The following is a 9812-nucleotide window of genomic DNA, read 5'->3' as shown; positions in this document are numbered from 1 at the left end:
TCTCCAAGATCCCTTTCTTGAGTGATAACAGCTAATTCAGATCCCATCATTTTGTAGGTATAGTTGGGAGTATTTTTTCCAATGTGCAGGGTTTTTTCTGAATTTCATCTGCCTGTTTGTTGTTTCATCATGAAGTTTTGTGAGATCCCTTTGCCAGCCTTCACATTTTGCCTTGCGCTTAACTGTCTTGAGCAATGTTGTGTTGTCTGTAGGATTTGCCACATCACTGCTCAACCCCCTTTCTGGATTGTTATGAACCTGCTGATCAGCCCAAGTCCCAGTACAGATCCTTAGAGGAACCATTGCCTATCTCTCTTTATAATGAAAACTGTTCACTCCTATCATTTGTTTACTGTTTTTCAATCATTTGCGCATCTCTGAGAGAACCTGTCCTTTAGTCCTATAATTGCTTAGTTTGCTTGGAAGTTTTGTGAAGGCTTTATGAAAGTCCATGTACACTATATCCATTGGATCACCCTTGTCAAAATGCTTGTACGTTCTCTCAGAGAATTCTACTAGATTGGTGTGGCATGATTTCCATTCACAAAAGCCATGTTGACTCTTTCCCAACATACATTTATCATGCATCAGATAATTCTGCTCATTATAGTCTCAGAAGAGTAGTGCTTACCCACAAAAGCTCATTACCTAATAAATAAAATTGTTAGTCTTTAAGGTGCTACAAGTCTGCTTTTAATGATAGTTTCAATCAGTGGGCCTGGTCCTGAAATTAGGCTTAGCTGCCTGTAATTGCCAGGATTGCCTCAGGAGCCATTTTTTAAAATCAGCATTACATTGCTTAACATCCAGTCATCTGGGTCAGAAGCTAATTTAAGTTATAGTTTACATGCCCCAGTTTGTAATTCTGCAATTTCACCTTTGAATTCCTTCAGAACTCTGGGGACAATACCATCAGGTCCTGATGACTTTTTGCTGTTTAATTTATCAATTTATTCTAAAACTTCCTCTATTGACACCTCAATCAGGGAAAGTTCCTCAGATTTGTCACCTAAAAAGAATGGTTTGCATGTGGGGATGGTGCCCACATCCTCTACAGTGAAGATTGATGAAAAGAATTCATGTAGCTTCTCTGCAATGACATTGTCCTCTTTGAGAATTCCTTTAGAAGCTCAGTCCTCTGGTGGCTCACTGATTATTTGCTGGAATTCCTGCTTTTATTTTGCTGTTAGTTTGTGTGTCTTTAGGTATTTGCTCTTCAAATTCTTTCTTGTACTGCCTTACTATATGTTAACACTTTACTTGCTTGAATGTATGTGCCCTTCTATTTTCCTCAGTAGGCTTTGGTTTCCAATTTGTAAAGGATTTTTTTTTGTCTCTAATCACCTGTTTTATCTTATTTAGTCAGCTTGACTTATTTTGAATCATCTTCCTGCCTTTTTTGGGGGGGAGGGTATATATATTTAATCTGAACCTCTTTTGTGGTGTTGTTAATAAGTCTCCAGGCAGTTTGCAGGCATTTCACCCTTGTAACTGTTCCTTTTAATTTTAATAGCAATTTACAATGTGTGCGTGGTCCCCGTGCATCTGTATGGAGCCCCCTCAACCAACATTCGTGGAGCTCTGTTTGAGCATGAGAACCATTTGTAAACTGCAGCATCAGGGCCTAATGTTGCTGTTTCCATAAACTTTCTTTCTAGTAAACTCATTCCTTACTAGAATATTCATGGCAAGGGAACTCAAAAGTGGAACACACTCAAAGGAAATTCCTTGTTTTAAAATTCAAACAAATATAGGTAGATTTTTTTGAGATGTTCACATAGCTATTGAAACAAATGCACAGCTTGTTGAGCAGAGTGACAAACTCATGTAGACTGAAAGATTCCTCCTATGCTGAATAGTATGCAAGCTATGAGGCTCATACAAAGTCCAGAAATACTCTGTGCACAGCGGTCCAGTGTGCGTCATCCAGCTGAGATCACTGCCCACCTTACTTTCTCTTTCTTCCTTACTCTTTGTGGAAAAGCAGAGATCCACAAGAGCTCCATTACTGGTCACAATCACTGCTTTGACACTAGGCCCTGGTCTAAAGCCCCTTTGAAATCAATTAGGAATCTTTACATTATATTCAGTGAGTTTTAGATAAAGACTTTAGGAACCTAACTGCAAACTAACCACAACAAAGCCTCCTAACTGAAGTACATTTTGTAAGAGCTGTCTTTTAAACTTTTGCAGATCGTCAGTGAAGGGTCAAGTCTAATAAATATCGAGAGAAAAAATGCTGTTGTCAAATTTGTTTTGCTACAAATTCAGCTATTCCAGCCTCTGGAAATGGGGGTGGTTTTGAATTTTCAGGCAACTTCATCAACAATTTTAAGCTTACATTTATTCTTTTGATCCCAGGTCACTTCCTTGACCCCTCTGTGAGTTTTGCCATAATTATATGCCTGCAGTAGGGTGTGATCCTTTAAGGATCAAACTGTCTGTCAGCAGCAAACTTAATCTGCAGTCACTATATTAATTGTGTATTCCCCTGGGCTTAAGACTCTTCTGCTGTGCAGGCTTTAAGTATGTGGGGAGCAACTGGTGGTTACATTTAACTATGTAATTTGGACTCCCAATTTAAGCAAAGGAAACAATAATGGTGGCCTTAATTGCACAAATTACCACAGTTACTTTGAGTTTGACATGTGCTTAATGACTAGGCGGATGGAAACATTAAACCTAATGCCACTTGGCAGACAATTGGAATTGATAATCACCTCTATAAAGCAATTGATGGTAATCTGTTATGAACAGATTCAGCTAATTCCAAGCAGAAGTGGTTTATTATGCAGTCTTAAGATTTAGCCTGCAGCAGTAAAACAGTAATGGAGATGGTATTCACACGTTGTTTTTCTTGAAAAGTAAGTCCCAGAAGGGAAAATGCTAATAGATACAATGTTGCTTCCATCACTATTATTTTTACAGGAACTGCGTATTTTCCATAATGACACTACACATACAAAGCTGTGTTTCCCCTCACTGATCGCCACTAGCAGCACTACACATCTGCCTGACAATGTGTCATATTAGCGCTCTTAACACAAGTGTGATGTTTTTAAACATAACACACTCAAATATAAAATCCAACCTCCGCCCCACCAGGGTGAGCACTGCACAGCAATTCAATTTACTCCGTGGCCACAAGGCTGCTACTGGTGGGTGAGGAGAGGCAGAAGGTGGACTCTAATTGCGAGGTTGACATTAAATGGAGAAACGCTGACACAAGTCTCAAAGTAGCTTCAGATGTGAAAGGATCCATGTGTGTTTGATTCCTCTTCCTTCTTTTCTTCCAGACAGGCCAGGTTAACCCTTTTTCTAAACTTCTTTCCAAACAGTCAGCTCTGTTTGCTACAGCTCTTGGATTCCCCTGCTGTACCGCTGCTCCTCCCCTCCCCTGCAAAAAAGAAAAAAAAAAAAAGCCCAGAACCTTCCCCCTCGCGCAACTATGATAAGTGGATACTCCGCTGGGGTTTGGACGGATATGGTGATTGTCATTTTTTCCTGTTCATTAAAATGGAGAGCTCCAGTTTTACTGGGAAAACTACAGTTACCAGGATTGTAAGCTATTCCATCAGGCTAGAATTGGAGCACACTCTGGATCTGGGGAGGAAATAGCTGGGAAAGTGTCTGCTATTTGTGCCTAAGAGGTGGGGTGGGGCTGGGTGAATTTCCTCCATCCGCTTGAAGGAAGTCAATTCATATACGCTCTTTGAGAGGTCTCTTCATGTACAAGATGGAGATGGGTGGGGAAGAGCAGTAATTTTTGGTTAGTATCAGAGAGAAAACACTTACTGTGTTCTGTCCTGGAAGGGCAGCTGGGTTTCCTGTTCCTAGCAAATGAATGTTCATTCCCTATTGGCTTGTTTTCCAGAAGTGCTAAGCACTGGCAGAGCCAGTGAGCGTATGTCTACATTATAACCCCACCTCCCTGCCCCAGCAAGTCTCAGAGTCCAGGTCAGCTGAATTGGTGCTGAAAATAGCAGTGTACACCTGCTAGACTGAAGTTCAGGCTCTGAAAGCAGGTGAGGGTGGAGTATCTCAGAGCCCTGAGAGAGAAGCTGTGTCTACACTACAAAGTTCTGTCTACAGAACAGGCCTTCTGTCGACAAAACTAGGGAACGTCCACACTACCAATTCATTCTGTCTAGAACCTGTAGACAGAATTCAGCCTTTTTTTTTTCTCGGCAGAGTTCTGTCTTGAAATTTTGAGACATAGCACCTCTGTGGACAGATTCTGTCAACAGAAAAATAATGTGGACACTCCGTGTGTGGGTAGGGGGGTGGTCTGCTGACAGAGAGGGCTTTTGGTTCCCTTGGCAGTCCTGTTTGCAGAGCTTCTGGTTGGCTGGTCTGTTGACAGAGGGCTGAACGGTCTGGTCACCCTCCGTCAAAAAAGGGTGTTGACAGGGAGAGCCTGTATTAGGTGTCGACATGTTCTGTAGACAGAGGTTCTGTTGACAAAACTATGCTGACAGTGACTTCTGTAGACAGAACTTAGTAGTGTAGACCCAGCTAGAATGTCTATACTGCTGTTTTTAGCCCTGTAGCACAAGCCTGAGGATCTGGGCTCTGAGAGACATTGCTCTGAATTTTGGTTTGGTTTTATTTTTTGCAGTGTGGACACACCCTCAGTCAAGTTCTGAGCACCTTTACACTCTCTGGGCAGAATCACGTATGTAGACAAGCCACAGGCCAAGGGCTTAATTGCACTTCTGGGCACTTACTTTAACTTTTGAAACATTGCAATAAATTTTTCATCAGCTCCACGTGTTTAGATCAATGGGGACACGTTCCAAATTTCTTTGCCATTTTTTGTTGCCCTGAGTTGTTTATTAGGCTTATGGCCTATCATGTAAAAAGCTAGCACTGACCTTATAATTCACAATAGAAAAACATGAGCACCTGGCTCTTGCAGACTGCTTTTCACACATTTATCTAAAAGGGCTTTACAAAGGAGCTCAATATCATTATATCATCATCCCATTTCACAGATGGAGGAAGTGAGGCAAGAGAGAGGCTGAAGTAACTTGCCACAAAACATCCAGTGTGAGAGCAGCAGAACCAGGAACTGAATGACTCCTTACCTACTGTTCTATTCATTAGGGAACACTGTCTATCTTTGCCTACTATAAATAGTAGGTCAATACCTTAGTCACCTGGAACGACAAATACTTAGTAAACCACCATTTCTAACTGCTATGCTTGATCTGCTGGACATCTTTTAGCAATTCACATTATTTTGATGGGAGGAAGAGTAGCCCTTTAAATAAAGACCAACAGGTATAGATAATATTTAACATCCAGAGAGATAAGCAGATAACATTCCCACAAATACCTACCTGATGGAGGTCCCATTCAAGTCAACGGGATTTAGGCAACTAAGTCATTTAGGTGCTTTTTGAGAATGTTACTTCCTCTCTAAATTTGTAACGTCTAGATGGCATAATTGGGTTGGGGACAGGCAAACAGCCACATAGCAAATGTTAAAGTGCTCTTTGGGAGGAAAGAATCAATACAAAACAACACATTTTAAATGTCCAGCAGGACTGAGCACACTGCATTATAACCAGCTAAAAATCCATGAAAGTTTAAACAGACTGTGAGCAGTCAAAGCAGTGGGGCCTCACAAAGCATGCCATGAAGCAGAATGTGCTGTAAAAGTGTGGACAGATGCTCAGGGTTTTAAGGTATAGGCCTACTACATTAGGCAACCCCTAAAGTTTCCTGCCTTATAGCAGAGAATCAGCATTAAGAGAGGACAGTCATGAGTGGTGTGTCTCCGTCAGAGTGTGAATGCACAGTGCCTGGCTGGAGGAGGTTACTGAGCCCAGATCAAGTGAAAAAGGGGTGACAGCCCTAAGTATTTTACTGAAAACCTCTGTTGCAGCATATGTAGACAAATAAAGCCTCCTTTCAAGCACCACTCAGTCCTTTTCTGTGGAGTACACTTGCCCTCAAATTAAATCCCCCTGCAGCTACCGTCAAATTCTCTACTGGAATTTGTACTACATAAGGTAGGCTTGGGAACAGCTGTCTAGAAATTGATCTTTTATCTCAAAGACTGGGACACAATGGGGCTGATGGAGTCTGTGGGAATTGTGGATGCACCAAACTTCTGAGAACAGGGTTTGGAGCTCTCTAACCAGCAGCTGTGTGGGACAGGCAGAACTGGAATGAAAGTATACCTGGGTTGGATTTTATTCCTCACTTTTCTGCCCTAGGGGGTCAGAAAAAGAGCTGTAACACCCCAGTTGCAAAATTAAACATCAAGAGCAAATGCTAAAGTGAAGTTAACCAATGAAGCATCTTCCTAACTACAAATGTTTACACCTCCAGGCAAGCCAAATTTTAACTGTAGGAAAAGAAAAGGAATTTTCCTGTCTCTATGTTCCAGTACATAGGTGAATTCAATACTGGAGACCAAACAAGAAAATGCACTGAGGATTTAAAAAAAAAAAAAGTCTCTTTTCTGGTGGTTTTGGAAACCAGAGAGCAAACATTCCAGCTGAAGTCCTGGCCAGGGCGTGGCTTGAAAAATACTAGGACTGAGAAAAAAAAGAAAGAGATTTGCGATTGTTTCTCTGTCTTGGCCACTCTCTATCATTGATATTAAAGTGAAGGGAAATGTGAGAGTAACCACAATTGCCACCAGGGGGCCTGGCGGAAAGAACATCTATTGTGTCAAGCTGTCATGATATAAAAGAGTAATAGATAAAGTAAAAAGGACCTGATAGGGATTTTTATGCTTGTGCATTCATCTAATAATGAAAGGTTGGCATTAAGAGCAGGTTTAAAGACCAGTAAGTGCAGCCACAAATTATGTGAATCTATAGATAGAACCTCTCTAATCCAGCACCATCCATAGTCTGGCATGGTTTTAATTAGCCAGATATCCACTTATCATGGATGTGGCCAAGCTTCCTGTGGTACCATCAAGTTTGTTTATAGCTACCACTCCTGGCTCTCAGTGTTCTGTGCTGTTGTTTAGCTCTAGTTTACCCCAGATGTCTTCTAAGAGCCCAGTAAGCAGTGAAGTATTGGTAAAGCTGCTAGATAATATTGACCTCCCATGGTCCGGCGAATTCTCTTGTTCGGCACCACTCAGGTCCCAATGGTGCCAGACTAGAGAGGTTCAATGTGTATTTTGCTATGGAAATATTTTTTAAGAGAAATAGAAAAAAAGAATTAGTGAAAAAGAGAAATACCTACAAATATTGGGTTTTATTTTGAAAGCTACCATTGTCTGCAGACTTCTTCCAAAACTATTCTGAGTAGAAACCAAAGATGGACATTTTCGTCCCAAAAGAATAATATTTGAGAAAGCTATATATTGAGACTTGAGATTATTTGAGTGGAATGAAATAAGAAGCTAACCAGCCAAAAGTGCCTAATTTTCAAGAAAATATATTTCTTTACTGACCAGCCAAAATATTTTCCATTTGGGGAAAACTGAAGTGCTCTAGCTTTTCCTGAGGTTTCTCAAAAGTTGGAGGGTGCATTGAGTTAATAAATATTTCAGTCCATAACAGATGTGTTAGTGAAACCTCTTCAGGACTTGCCCTTACTTTGCCCTCACTAGCTCATTAGAATGCCTAACCTACTGGCAATGCACTGGATTAATGCCAAGTGAGAGAGAACCACCAGTTGGAGTTTTCCAAATAATTCCTTGCAGAACTAAGCCTTTGCATGTCAGATTTTGAATAAAACAAAACAAAACACCCACTTAGATTAAAATGTAACTTTAATGAGGATGCACACACACAACATGCACACACACACTTGCTTTTCTGGAACATGGGTATCACTTTGATAGGCTTAAATCAAAAGCAGTTTTCCAAAGTGGAAAAAAAACAACGCTTTTCCCTGCAAAACACCAGCACTCTTCACAACTATCTCCACGAGAGACCCAAACACTGGCAAACACAGAGCAGCCTATGGCCGCGTCTACACGTGCACGCTACTTCGAAGTAGCGGTGCCAACTTCGAAATAGCGCCCGTCACGGCTACACATGTTGGGCGCTACTTTGAAGTTGAAATCGACGTTAGGCGGCGAGACGTCGAAGTCGCTAACCCCATGAGGGGATGGGAATAGCGCCCTACTTCGAAGTTGAACGTCGAAGTAGGGCACGTGTAGACGATCCGCATCCCGCAACATCGAAATAGCGGGGTCCGCCATGGTGGCCATCAGCTGAGGGGTTGAGAGACGCTCTCTCTCCAGCTCCTGCGGGGCTCTATGGTCACCGTGGGCAGCAGCCCTTAGCCCAGGGCTTCTGGCTGCTGCTGCTGCAGCTGGGGATCCATGCTGCAGGCACAGGGTCTGCAACCAGTTGTGGGCTCTGTGGATCTTGTGTTGTTTAGTGCAACTGTGTCTGGGAGGGGCCCTTTAAGGGAGCGGCTTGCTGTTGAGTCCGCCCTGTGACCCTGTCTGCAGCTGTTCCTGGCACCCTTATTTTGATGTGTGCTACTTTGGCATGTAGACATTCCCTCGCTGCGCCTATTTCGATGTCATCCTGCCCAACGTCGAAGTTGAACATCGACGTTGCCAGCCCTGGAGGACGTGTAGACGTTATTCATCGAAATAGACTAGTTGCTACATCGAAATAAGCTATTTCGATGTAGCGTGCATGTGTAGACGTAGCCTATGTTCCAAATAAAGTTGGCTGGCATCCTTCCCGTCTCTGCAAGAACTCGTCTTGTTATTTTCAAAACCTGATAAGGACAGCCAGTTCAAGCAGCTTTAGAACCCTTTACAAAACTTGGAGACGCAAGTTTCAGAATTCATTTAATGAACCCTGGGCTGCCTCAAACTGTTCTAATACTGTATGTTGTCATAAGAACATAAGAACACAAGAATGGCCATTACTGGGTCAGACCAAAGGTCCGTCTAGCCCAGCATCCCATCTGCCAACAGTGGCCAGTGTCAGGTGCCCCAGAGGGGGTGGACTGAAGACAATGATCTTGTCTCCTGCCATCCCCCTTCAGCCTCTGACAAACAGAGGCCAGGGACACCCTTCCTACGCCCTGGCTAATAGCCTTTTATGGACCTAACCTCCATGAATTTATCTAGCTCTTCTTGGAACTCTGTTATGGTCCTAGCCTTCACAGCCTCCTTGGCAGGGAGTTCCACAGGTCGACTTTGTGCTGTGCAAAAAAGAACTTTCTTTTATTAGTTTTAAACCTGCTACCCACTAATTTCATTTGGTGCCCTCTAGTTCTCATATTGCGGGAACAAGTAAATAACTTTTCTTTATTCACCCTCTCCACACTGCTCGTGATTTTATATACCTCTATTATATCCATGCTCAGTCTCCTCTTTTCTAAACTGAAAACTCCCAGTCTCTTTAACCTCTCCTCGTATGGGACCCGTTCCAACCCCCTAATCATTTTAGTTGCCCTTTTCTGAACCTTTTCTAATGCCAAAATATCTTTTTTGAGGTGAGGCGACCATGTCTGTACACAGTATTTAAGTACATCTATGGGAGTGTCTATCCCACAGGTCAGAATTGTGGGGGATGGGAGAATGGGTAGGGAATAAGTGATAAAATCTATCGTCCCAGCTTTCCCACTCACCTGATAGTCATGGTAAGACAATAATAAGTCTTTATCTTCTTTAACCTCCCTACCCAAAAAAGTCAATTTCCTTTGTTAATTTACACCATTGTTACTTTAAATTTTCACCCTGATCAGCAGTCAGAAGGCTTACACTGAGAAGTTAGGCAAAAGTAGTCCGTTATTCCAATGTCAGAGCAGACTGAACATGTGAATGTACATATTGTCTGAGACCGCCTTACTTACCCACTCAGAGGACT

The sequence above is a fragment of the Carettochelys insculpta genome, chromosome 11 (genome assembly GCF_033958435.1).
Source record: "Carettochelys insculpta isolate YL-2023 chromosome 11, ASM3395843v1, whole genome shotgun sequence".
NCBI lineage: Eukaryota > Metazoa > Chordata > Testudines > Carettochelyidae > Carettochelys > Carettochelys insculpta.
The sequence above is the reverse complement of the archived record's forward strand: the minus strand, read 5'-3'. Positions refer to the sequence as shown.